Source organism: Pseudophryne corroboree, chromosome 2 (assembly GCF_028390025.1).
Source record: "Pseudophryne corroboree isolate aPseCor3 chromosome 2, aPseCor3.hap2, whole genome shotgun sequence".
Taxonomy (NCBI): domain Eukaryota; kingdom Metazoa; phylum Chordata; class Amphibia; order Anura; family Myobatrachidae; genus Pseudophryne; species Pseudophryne corroboree.
The window spans coordinates 1,039,254,918-1,039,268,358 of record NC_086445.1 but is presented as its reverse complement, the minus strand read 5'-3'; the positions used below and the strand labels follow the sequence as shown (position 1 = coordinate 1,039,268,358).

The window sequence follows — 13,441 nt, the reverse complement described above, 5'->3', positions numbered from 1 at the left end:
GGGAAGTAAGGGTTACTGGGCCCATCCATTCACCATGGGTCACTGGAGCGGTGCACATACATGCAGCCTAACCCTCCTTCCACAGCCTAACCCTAACTTCCCCTCCTGTAGCCCAACACTAACCTACCTCCACAGTCTAATCCTAACCTCCACCATGCAGCCTAACCCCAACCTCCGCCACGCACCCTAACCTCCCCACCACAGCCTAACCCCCTCGGTAGATGCTAGAATCAAGTGGGCTAAGGGACCTTTTCCGTAAGGGGGAGGAGTTACGACGCAAGGGGGAGGAGCTAGGCCAGCGGGATAGTTCCTCTACTATCCACGCCACCAACTATTACCTTTAGTAATTAGGTGGTGAGCGATGCGAGCCACCGTGCCCGAAGCGTGGCGAGCGAAGCGAGCCCGCGAGGGTACTTTTCGGGTACCCTGTTCGCCCGTAGCTCCTCCCCCTGGTGACGTAGCTCCTCCCCTCAATACGTCACAAGGTCCCTTCAGCCCCTCCGATATAGAACCAACCTAACCCCCTCCTGTACAGCCTAACCTCCTTTCCTGCCGCCTACTGCCCCACCCAGCACAGTCTAAATCTAACACTCCTCCCACAGCCTGACCGTAACCTCCCCTCCTGCAGCCCAATCTTAACCTCCCCCCACACCCTAGCCCTAACAATCCTCCCCCCACCCAACCTAACCCTAACAACCCCCCTCCCCCCCTCAAAGCCATTTCACCTGTCAAGATTTTGTCATCATTTTAGAAACTATAACAATAACGGTTGATACTGTGGTAGTGTACTGCCGTTCCATGTCTGAGATACTGTACAGTAGTGTTCTGTAGTTACAGTATATGTTATACATATTACATGGTAGTGTCCTGTAGTTGCAGTATATGTTATACATATTTTCTCATATGTCCTAGAGGATGATGGGGTCCACTTCAGTACCATGGGGTATAGACGGTTCCGCAGAAGCAATGGGCACTTTAAGACTTTTCAAGGGTGTGAACTGGCTCCTCCCTCTATGCCCCTCCTCCAGACCTCAGTTTTAGAAATGTGCCCAGACAGACTGGATGCACTCCATTGGAGCTCCACTGAGTTTCTCTGAAAAGACTTATGTTAGTTTTTTTATTTTCAGGGAGGACTGCTGGCAACAGTCTCCCTGCTTGTGGGACTGAGGGGGCAGAAGTAGGAGCCAACTTCCTGAAGAGTTTCATGGCTCTGCTTCTGACTGACAGGACACCATTAGCTCCTGAAGGGAAATGAACGCTAGCCGTGCCTAGATGCTCACTCCCACAGCACGCTGTCACCCCCCTCACAGAGCCAGAAGTCAGAAGACAGGTCAGTGTTAGAAGACAGATCTTCAATCAAGGTGAAGGCTAAAGGTACCGCGCGGCTGGCGGGAGCGCAGCGCGCCATGTTGCCCACACATACACAGGCACTGCAGGGGGGGGGGGGGTGCCCTGGGCAGCATGATACCTTATAAAACTGGCTGAAAAGGGGCATAAGATGCCAAGGCACAGTCCTATCCCCGCCAGTATAAAAATTTATCTCAGAAATGCTGAGGAGAAACGCGCCATTGCGGGGGCAGAGCTTCCTCCTCAGTCAGCCAGCACACTGCTCAGCGCCACTTTCTCTCCTCAGGCTGCAGAGACAACGCTGGTCCTCCTCCATTACTGAAACCAAGTATCAGGGTGCAAAATAGGGGGGGAGGGGGAGGGGGGGGGCACAGTGAAATTGGTGCTTTATATTGTGTATTTACATTATAAAAAAGCGCTGCATGTCAGTGGGCATTTTATGTTTCACAGGCATTGTGTTACTGGCGCTGGGTTTGTGAACTGGCTGCTCCTATCTGTGTCCTTCTGACAGATTTTACTGTGGATCTGTCCCCTAGAAGTCCCGGAGTGTCTGTGGTGTGTTTGTGCACGTGTGTGACATGTCTGAGGCAGGGAGTTCTTCCCCTGAGGGAGCCATTTTAGGGACACAGAGTTGTAATGTGGTGGCGCTGCCGGCACACCACGAGCCTGAATGGGTGAAAGAAATACGTGATAGTGTGAATCATATCAGTAGGAGATTAGATAAGTCTGAGTCTTATGCAGAATGCTGAAGAAAATCAGTGGAAGATGTGATTTTTCATAGTTCTGCCTTTTCATCCGCAGGCGACCCCTCTGGGTCACATAAGAAATTGCAAACATTGTACATACTGATACCGACACGTTGATTCCTGTGTCGACGATAGTGATTCCAGGGGGATAGATCCCAAATTGGCAAAAAGCGTACAATATATGATTGTTGTTATAAAGGAGGTCTTAATAGTTACAGAAGCCCCTACTGTACCTCAGGAGAAGGCTTATTTCTATAAGGAAAAGAAATGTAAGGTAACTTTCCCTCCTTCTCTCGAGCTAAATACTCTTTTTGAGGGAGTTTGGGTGAATCCTGAAAAGAAATGTCAAATTCCCTAAAGGATTCAGGTTGCTTATCCTTTCCCATTAGAGGACAGGAAAATATGGGAATCGCCCCCGGTGTTAGACAGTGCTCTGTCAAGGTTAATTATTTAAAAAAAAAAGGTGATTCTCCCTGCACCTGGGACGGCTTTACTAAAGGAGCCGGCAGACCGCAAAATGGAGACTACGTTAAAATCTATTTATGTGGCCAATGGTACACTGCTCAGACCCACCATTGCTTGCGCGTGGGGGAGTCGTGCTATCAAAAATACTCCTAAGTTAGGTCATATCAAAAACGCTGCTGCATACATGCTAGAAGCTATGAAGGATATTGGACTCTTGGGTTCAACAGCCGCTACCATGGCAGTATCGGCCTGGAGGGCATTGTGGATTCGCCAGTGGAATGCTGATGCAGATTCCAAAAGAAATATGGAGGCTCTCCCGTATAAAGGTGAGGCCTTATTTGGTGAGGGATTGGATGCGTTAGTCTTGGCGACTACTGCTGGTAAGTCGACATTCTTGCCTTATGCACCTGCACCGGTGAAAAAGACACATCACTCTCATATGCAGTTTTTTTCGGCCCAACAAATCCAAAAAGGTCAAAGGTTCCCCTTTCTTTGCAGGTAGGATAAAGGGAAAAGGAAAGAAACCCGCAGCGTCTCCAGGATTCGGGAGCAGAAGTCAACCCCTACTTCTGCCAAATCTACAGCATGACGCTGGGGCTCCCTTGTGGGAGTCAGCTCGGGTGGGAGCACGTCTGAAACCTTTCAGTCAAATCTGGATTTAATCTGGCATGGACCCATGGGTCTTACAAATAGTGTCCCATGGGTATAAACTGGAGTTTCAAGACGTCCCCCCATGCCGATTTTTCAAATCGAGCTTGCCAGCTTCTCTTCCAGAAAGAGAGGCAGTAACAACGGCAATTAAAAAATTATGTCAGGATCAAGTCATTGTCCTGGTACCCTTGTCACAGCAAGGAGAAGGGTTTTATTCAAGCCTCTTCATAGTTCCGAAGCCGGACGGCTCGATCAAACCAATTTTAAACCTGAAAAATCTGAATCTATACCTGAAAAGGTTCGAGTTCAAGATGGAATCTCTGAGGGCAATGATTTCCAGTCTGGAGGAGGGGGACTTCATTGTGTCAGTAGACATAAAGGATGCCTACTTGCATGTTCCCATTTATCCTCCTCACCAAGCTTATCTGAGATTTGCAGTGCAGGATTGCCATTACCAGTTCCAGACGTTGCCGTTCGGACTCCGCGGCACCGAGGGTATTCACCAAGGTGATGGCAGAGATGATGGTCCTCCTTCGACAAGAAGGAGTCAATATAATTCCTTACATGGACGATCTCCTGATAAAAGCGAGATCCAGGGAACGGTTGGTACGGAACATTGCACTATCCCTATCAGTACTCCAACAACACGGTTGGATCATGAATTTTCCAAAGTTGCAGTTGGAACCGACGACAAGATTGTCCTTTTTAGGGATGATATTGGACACAGAGGTACAGAGTATTTCTTCCAGTAGAAAAGGCTCTGGAAATCCAAAGAATGGGCAATCAAATTTTAAAACCAACAAGAGTGTCGATCCATCAATGCATTCGGTTGTTGGGGAAGATGGTAGCGGCCTACGAGGCCATACAGTTTGGCCGATTCCATGCCAGAGTATTCCAGTGGGACCTGTTGGACAAGTGGTCCGTGTCACAACTGAGGGCCTGAGCTGACGGGAGGCAGCCTCAGTTGTAGGGGCTGAGATGTACCGGAACCTGGGAGGTTGTATCAGACCCCTGGACATGTAAGTAACATGAATAATAACTGCCCGAAGGCGTGACCACGACAACTTGGATAAAAGTCAATGATGTTTATTATGACAACTCCGCAACACAGCAGCAGTAAAAGAAAACATAAAAGTCAGCAAAGAATAAATACAGTTCCTGGGTACTACAGGATGGCAGGAGCCACAGGGCACTGGTAGTGTGAGATAGTTCTTATGATCTTCTAGATGGAAAGTCCTTACCAGGCCCGACTGTAGCAATGGAGATAACCCAGGATTGTGCCAGCTGGTGTTCCAGGAAAAGCTGGGTTGCTGAAGATAAAACAGCTGCTGTGGATACTGGCTGGAACCAGACTGTTGTTAGCACGGAGTGGATACTGGCTGGAACCAGTTAAATAATAAATGAACTTGGGAGCGATGAAATATGAACTGAAATGTAGAACTTGAGAGCGGAGAAATAATAATCCCGGTGGAGAGTGGTAAAGTGTAGAAAGGACACCGGCCCTTTAAGGGAAGCTGTACTCTGCTGGAAGCTGAGCTGGAAGCAGGTAATGTTGTAGCTGGAAACAGATGAATCCACAATGGATTGGAGAGTCAGGCTACACCGCAGGTGGAATGCTGGTGCGGGTCTCTATGGTGGAAGTCTTGAGACAGGAGCTGGAACCTGGAAGACAATCACAGGAGAGAGACAAACAGGAACTAGGTTTGACAACCAAAGCACTGACGCCTTCCTTGCTCAGGCACAGTGTATTTATACCTGCAGCAAGGAAGGGATTGGCTAGGCAATTATGCAGATTAACAATACTGACAACAGATTGGAGGAAATGATCAGCTGACAGAATCCAAGATGGCTGCGCCCATGCAGACACTTGGAGGGAAGTTTGGTTTGTAATCCATGTGGTAATGAAAACAGTAATGGCGGCGCCGGCCACTGGAGACAGGAGACGCCAGGCTGACAAGTGCACATCCAACCACGCGGACACAGCGGAGGCCGCGGCTGACGTAATCGCCACTCTGACACTCTGCATGCAGAAGCTCAGGGACGGCGGCGGAGGCCGCGGGAGACGCCATGCCAGATGTAATAAGGCGTTACTGTGACAGCGTCTCAGAGAGACAGGAGAGGATACAGGAATGTACACATCAGGATAACAGATGGGATCCGGTCCTGGAGCGCTGAGCCAGCCTTAGGAGGCATCTGATGGGTAAGAAATGGCGTCCAGATACCTGGATCGTGACAGCACCCCCCCCTTTAGGAGTGGCCCCAGGACACTTCTTTGGCTTTTGAGGAAACTTGGAATGGAATCTCCGGACCAAGGCAGGAGCATGGACATCAGAAGCATTGGTCCATGAACGTTCCTCAGGACCATAACCCTTCCAGTCAATAAGATATTGTAGTTGACCGTAACGGTGACGTGAGTCCAGGATCTTGGCCACTTCATACTCAACGCCTCGTTGAGTTTGGACTTTCGGAGTTGGAGGAAGTGAGGAATGAAACCGATTCAAGATCAGCGGTTTCAACAGGGAAACATGGAATGTCCTGGGTATTTTTAAGAAGGGAGGCAACTGGAGTCTGTAAGCAACAGGATTGATGACTTGTTCAATCTTGAAAGGACCGATATAGCGAGGTGCAAACTTCATACTGGGAACTCTTAACCTCAAATTCTTTGTGGATAACCATACCCGATCACCCACCTTGAGAGCAGGAACTGCTCGACGCTTCTTATCCGCAAACTTCTTGTACCTGAACGATGCCTTGAGCAGAGCTGATCGTACGCTCTTCCAGATATTGGCAAACTGATGCAAGGTGATATCCACTGCGGGAACAGAAGTTGCTGGAAGCGGTTGGAACTCAGGGACTTTAGGGTGGAATCCAAAGTTAGTGAAGAATGGTGTTGAAGCAGATGAAGAATGATACTGGTTGTTATGACAGAACTCGGCCCAGGGAAGTAATTGAACCCAGTCATCTTGAGAGGAGGACACATAGATGCGGAGGAAGGCCTCCAAGTCCTGATTCACCCTCTCGGTTTGACCATTGGTCTGAGGATGGTAAGCCGTGGAAAACTTTAGCTTGACTTGGAGGACTTGACATAAACTTCGCCAGAATTTGGCTGTGAATTGAACTCCTCGATCTGAGATAATTTCTTCAGGAAGACCGTGGAGTCGGAAGATCTCTTGTATGAATACTTGAGCCAACTTGGAAGCTGACGGAAGACCGGTGAGAGGAATGAAGTGTGCCATCTTGGTGAACCGGTCAACTACCACCCAGATGGTATTGAACTTGTTGCACATGGGTAAGTCTGTAATGAAATCCATCGACAAGTGGGTCCATGGTCGACGGGGAACGGATAGTGGAACCAGTTGCCCCGCAGGCGACTGGCGGGATACTTTATGTTGGGCACACTTTGGGCAAGATGCAATAAACTCCAAGACGTCCTTTTTCAGAGTTGGCCACCAATAGGACCTAGAGATAAACTCCAGGGTTTTTTGGATACCTGTATGTCCGGCAAAACGGGAAGCATGGGCCCAATGCATGAGCTTCTTCCTTAGCATCGGCTTCACAAAACTTTTCCCTGATGGGGGCGTAGAGTCCATCCCTACCGTGGAGAATGCCAACGGATTTATAATAGGATGCTTGTCTGAAGACTCTGACTCATTTTCTTGCTCCCATGAGCGGGAAAGGGCATCGGCCTTGCGATTCTGAGAGCCCGGACAGAACTGGAGTTTAAAGTCGAACCTGGAAAAGAAAAGTGCCCATCTGGCCTGACGAGGGTTGAGACATTGTGCGCCCTTCAGGTATAAAAGGTTCTTGTGGTCTGTAAGTATGGTGATTGAATGAGAAGCTCCCTCCAACAGATACCTCCACTCTTCTAGAGCGAGCTTGATGGCTAGCAACTCCTGGTCGCCAATGGCATAGTTGCGCTCAGCTGGGGAGAACTTCCGGGAGAAGAAACTGCAAGGGTGTAAATGGCCATCTTTAGCCCTCTGAGATAACACCGCTCCTACTCCAACGGAGGAGGCATCCACCTCTAAGATGAAAGGAGAGTCGATGTCAGGCTGTTTCAGAACAGGCGCAGAGATGAACCTTTGTTTTAAAAGATGAAATGCTTGCATGGCTTCTTCAGACCACTTGGACGGGTTAGCACCCTTCTTAGTGAAAGCAGTAATAGGCGCCACAATGGTGGAAAAGTCTTGTATAAACTTTCGGTAATAGTTGGCGAACCCTAAGAACCTCTGGACCCCTTTGAGGGTTAAGGGTACCGGCCAATTTTGGATTGCTTGTAGTTTCTCAGGATCCATCTCTAGTCCGGAACCGGACACAATGTACCCTAGAAACGGAATGGACTTGACTTCAAAGACGCATTTTTCTAATTTGCAATAGAGATGATTGACACGGAGACGGGACAGAACCTCTTTAACCCAAAAACGATGTTCCTCTAAATCGTTGGCAAAAATGAGGATATCGTCTAGATAGACCACGACATGACGGTATAGAATGTCTCTGAAGATCTCATTGACAAAATGCTGGAAGACAGCTGGAGCATTGCTCAATCCGAAGGGCATGACGAGGTACTCATAATGTCCGTCACGGGTGTTAAAGGCGGTCTTCCACTCGTCACCCTCACGGATCCGGATGAGATTGTATGCACCTCGCAAGTCCAGCTTTGTAAAGATGGTAGCTCCGCTAACTCTGTCAAAGAGCTCAGTAATCAGGGGTAAAGGATAACGGTTCTTGATGGTAATGTCGTTCAAACCTCTGTAGTCGATGCACGGCCGCAGACCACCATCTTTCTTTTTTACAAAAAAGAAGCCTGCGCCGGCTGGAGAAGAAGAAGGTCGAATGAACCCCTTTGCTAGGTTCTCTTTAATATATTCCTCCATAGAATGCGTCTCAGGCAGAGACAACGGATAAGTTCGGCCTCGAGGTGGAACCTTCCCTGGAACGAGATCAATCGGACAGTCCCATTCTCTATGAGGAGGAAGGATATCTGCAGAAGCTTTACTGAACACATCCGTGAAATCTTGATATGGAGGAGGTGGAACATCAGACAACCTGGGGGAGGAAGAACAGACAGGCAATACTTTAAACAAACATGTCTCAGCACAGGAGGAACCCCATGCCAGGATTTGCGTTGTCGTCCAATCAATTGTAGGATTGTGAAGACGGAGCCATGGAAGGCCCAGGACCACAGGATGTGTGGCTCTTGGAATCACTAAAAAAGAAATAAATTCGGAATGAAGAACTCCCACTCTCAGACGAACTGGTAGAGTCCTTAAAGAAATAACTGCATCAAAAATTTTGCTGCCATCCACGGCAGTTAAAGAAATGGACGAAGGAAGTCTCTCGGTGGGTAGGGACCACCGTTTAACATAGGCTTCGGTAATAAAGTTCCCAGCTGCTCCGGAATCAAGGAGGGCAATGACGTTCCGATAACGTTGAGCAACTTGAAGCGAGACTGGGAGATTACAATCTTGAGGAGATGGAGAGGAGATCATTACTCCTAGCCGGCCCTCTCCTTGGCGAGCTAGGATTTGGAGTTTCCCGGACGTTTGGGACAGGCATTAATGGTGTGAGACGGAGCTGCACAATAGAGACAGAGAAACTCGGAGAGACGTCTTCGGCGCTCAGCAGGAGTTAAACGGGAACGGCCAAGTTGCATGGCCTCATCTTTAGATGGTGACAGTTGACGAGGAGGAGGAGCAGAAGATTTTGGAGCAGATGATCTTCCACGCTCAGTTGCTCTCTCTCTGAAACGTAAATCAACTTTCGTGCAGAGTGAGATTAGCTCATCTAACTTAGAAGGTAAGTCTCTGGTAGCTAACTCATCTTTAATACGCTCAGATAAGCCATGCCAGAATGCAGCATACAGGGCCTCGTCGTTCCATGCCAGTTCGGATGCCAGGATCTGGAACTGTATCAGATATTGTCCTACAGTACGTGACCCCTGGCGTAAACGGAGAATCTCGGATGAAGCTGAGGTTACCCGGCCTGGCTCGTCGAAGATGCGCCTGAATGTTGACACGAAGGCAGTGTAGGAAGATAGCAGGGTGTCGGACCTCTCCCATAACGGTGATGCCCAATCAAGGGCTGAGCCACTGAGAAGAGAAATAATGTAGGCAATTTTTGTACGGTCACTGGGAAAATTGCCAGGTTGTAGCTCAAACTGAATCTCACACTGGTTGAGAAATCCCCTGCAGAATCTTGGAGATCCGTCAAATTTTGCTGGCGTTGGAAGATGAAGACGTGGAGCAGAAATGGGTAAGGTGGGTGGGGTTATAGCTGGAGTCACTGTGGTTGACGCACCAGACGCGCCTGATCCACGGAGAGTTGTCTGAATCCCATCCAGCCGAGTAGAGAGATCCTGGAGACAGCGGATGATGTGGCCCTGTGCAGCCTCCTGATGTTCTAGTCGGGCTGCCAGTTCTTGCATCGGCCTGGCCGCTTGATCCTGGTCTCCGGCTGGATTCATTAGGTCAGTGCTTACTGTCACAACTGAGGGCCTGAGCTGACGGGAGGCAGCCTCAGTTGTAGGGGCTGAGATGTACCGGAACCTGGGAGGTTGTATCAGACCCCTGGACATGTAAGTAACATGAATAATAACTGCCCGAAGGCGTGACCACGACAACTTGGATAAAAGTCAATGATGTTTATTATGACAACTCCGCAACACAGCAGCAGTAAAAGAAAACGTAAAAGTCAGCAAAGAATAAATACAGTTCCTGGGTACTACAGGATGGCAGGAGCCACAGGGCACTGGTAGTGTGAGATAGTTCTTATGATCTTCTAGATGGAAAGTCCTTACCAGGCCCGACTGTAGCAATGGAGATAACCCAGGATTGTGCCAGCTGGTGTTCCAGGAAAAGCTGGGTTGCTGAAGATAAAACAGCTGCTGTGGATACTGGCTGGAACCAGACTGTTGTTAGCACGGAGTGGATACTGGCTGGAACCAGTTAAATAATAAATGAACTTGGGAGCGATGAAATATGAACTGAAATGTAGAACTTGAGAGCGGAGAAATAATAATCCCGGTGGAGAGTGGTAAAGTGTAGAAAGGACACCGGCCCTTTAAGGGAAGCTGTACTCTGCTGGAAGCTGAGCTGGAAGCAGGTAATGTTGTAGCTGGAAACAGATGAATCCACAATGGATTGGAGAGTCAGGCTACACCGCAGGTGGAATGCTGGTGCGGGTCTCTATGGTGGAAGTCTTGAGACAGGAGCTGGAACCTGGAAGACAATCACAGGAGAGAGACAAACAGGAACTAGGTTTGACAACCAAAGCACTGACGCCTTCCTTGCTCAGGCACAGTGTATTTATACCTGCAGCAAGGAAGGGATTGGCTAGGCAATTATGCAGATTAACAATACTGACAACAGATTGGAGGAAATGATCAGCTGACAGAATCCAAGATGGCTGCGCCCATGCAGACACTTGGAGGGAAGTTTGGTTTGTAATCCATGTTGTAATGAAAACAGTAATGGCGGCGCCGGCCACTGGAGACAGGAGACGCCAGGCTGACAAGTGCACATCCAACCACGCGGACACAGCGGAGGCCGCGGCTGACGTAATCGCCACTCTGACACTCTGCATGCAGAAGCTCAGGGACGGCGGCGGAGGCCGCGGGAGACGCCATGCCAGATGTAATAAGGCGTTACTGTGACAGCGTCTCAGAGAGACAGGAGAGGATACAGGAATGTACACATCAGGATAACAGATGGGATCTGGTCCTGGAGCGCTGAGCCAGCCTTAGGAGGCATCTGATGGGTAAGAAATGGCGTCCAGATACCCGGATCGTGACAGTCCGGATCCAACCTACACATGCACCGAAAGATAATCCTGTCCTCCAAAGCCAGGATTTTGCTCCTGTGGTGGCTACACAGTTCTCACCTACTAGAGGGACGCAGGTTTGGGATTCAGGACTGGGTCCTAGTAACCACATATGCAAGTCTCTGAGGTTGGGGAGCAGTCACACAGGGGGAAAGCTTCCAAGGAAAATGATCAGGTCAGGAAACCTGCCTTCACATAAACGTTCTGGAATTGAGAGCCATTTACAACGGCCTTCTACAAGCGGTACATCTTCTTCAAGATCAACCCGTCCAGATCCAGTCAGACAATGTAACAGCAGTCGCGTACATAAACCGGCAAGGCGGAATGAAAAGCAGAGCGGCAATGGCAGAGGTGACAAAGATCCTCCTCTGGGCAGAAAGACATGCAAGAGCTCTGTCAGCAATTTTCATTCCGGGAGTGGACAACTGGGAAGCAGACTTCCTCAGCAGACACGATCTCCATCCAGGGGAGTGGGGCCTCCACCAAGAAGTCTTCGCAGAGGTGACAAGTCTTTGGGCAGTTCCTCAAGTAGACATGATGGCATCTCGTCTAAACAAGAAGCTTCAGAGATATTGTTCCAGGTCAAGAGACCCTCAAGCAATAGCAGTGGATGCACTGGTGACCCAGTGGGTGTTTCGGTCGGTATATGTTTTCCCTCCACTTCCACTGATTCCAAAAGTTCTCAAAAGAATAAGAAGACCAAGAGTTCGAGCAATCTTCATTGCCCCAGACTGGCCAAGAGGGCTTGGTATCCAGATCTTCAGGAGTTGCTCATAGAAGATCCTCTGCGTCTTCCTCCTCGAGAGGACCTGCTACAGCAGGCGCCGTGTGTGTATCAAGACTTACCGCAGCTACGTTTGACGGCATGGCTGTTCACCGCCGGATCCTAGCCCGAAAGGGTATTCCCAAGGAAGTCATCCCCTCTCTTATTCAGGCCAGGAAAGGAGTAACATCTAAACATTACCATCATATTTGGAGAAAATATGTGTCTGGGTGTGAATCCAAGAAGGCTACTACGGAAGAGTTTGAGTTGGGACGTTTTTTTCCATTTTCTGCAGGCTGGTGTGGATGGGGGCCTTTGATTCGGTTCAATCAAGGTCCAGATTTCGGCCTTATCAGTTTTCTTTTAAAAAAATAAGAATTTACTTACCGATAATTCTATTTCTCGTAGTCCGTAGTGGATGCTGGGAACTCCGTAAGGACCATGGGGAATAGCGGCTCCGCAGGAGACTGGGCACAAAAGTAAAGCTTTAGGACTACCTGGTGTGCACTGGCTCCTCCCCCCATGACCCTCCTCCAAGCCTCAGTTAGGATACTGTGCCCGGATGAGCGTACACAATAAGGAAGGATTTATGAATCCCGGGTAAGACTCATACCAGCCACACCAATCACACCGTACAACCTGTGATCTGAACCCAGTTAACAGCATGATAACAGAGGAGCCTCTGGATAGATGGCTCACAACAACAATAACCCGATTTAGTTAACAATAACTATGTACAAGTATTGCAGACAATCCGCACTTGGGATGGGCGCCCAGCATCCACTACGGACTACGAGAAATAGAATTATCGGTAAGTAAATTCTTATTTTCTCTGACGTCCTAGTGGATGCTGGGAACTCCGTAAGGACCATGGGGATTATACCAAAGCTCCCAAACGGGCGGGAGAGTGCGGATGACTCTGTAACACCGAATGAGAGAACTCCAGGTCCTCCTCAGCCAGGGTATCAAATTTGTAGAATTTAGCAAACGTGTTTGCCCCTGACCAAGTAGCTGCTCGGCAAAGTTGTAAAGCCGAGACCCCTCGGGCAGCCGCCCAAGATGAGCCCACCTTCCTTGTAGAATGGGCATTTACAGATTTTGGCTGTGGCAGGCCTGCCACAGAATGCGCAAGCTGAATTGTACTACAAATCCAACGAGCAATAGTCTGCTTTGAAGCAGGAGCACCCAGCTTGTTGGGTGCATACAGGATAAACAGCGAGTCAGATTTTCTGACTCCAGCCGTCCTGGAAACATATATTTTCAGGGCCCTAACAACGTCTAGCAACTTGGAGTCCTCCAAGTCCTTAGTAGCCGCAGGCACCACAATAGGTTGGTTCAGGTGAAACGCTGACACCACCTTAGGGAGAAACTGAGGACGAGTCCTCAATTCCGCCCTGTCCGAATGGAAAATCAGATAGGGGCTTTTGCAGGATAAAGCCGCCAATTCTGACATGCGCCTGGCCGAAGCCAGGGCCAACAGCATGACCACTTTCCATGTGAGATATTTTAAATCCACAGACTTAAGTGGTTCAAACCAATGCGATTTGAGGAACCCCAAAACTACATTGAGATCCCAAGGTGCCACTGGAGGCACAAAAGGAGGCTGTATATGCAGCACCCCCTTGACAAACGTCTGAACTTCAGGAAC

General features: G+C 49.1%; 1 protein-coding gene across 2 annotated transcripts in view; it reads right to left on the bottom strand.

The window, feature by feature from the left end:
- Nucleotides 1–13,441, bottom strand: part of CFAP44 (cilia and flagella associated protein 44) — a 150,872-nt gene that overhangs the window by 11,267 nt on the left and 126,164 nt on the right. The window lies entirely within an intron of this gene.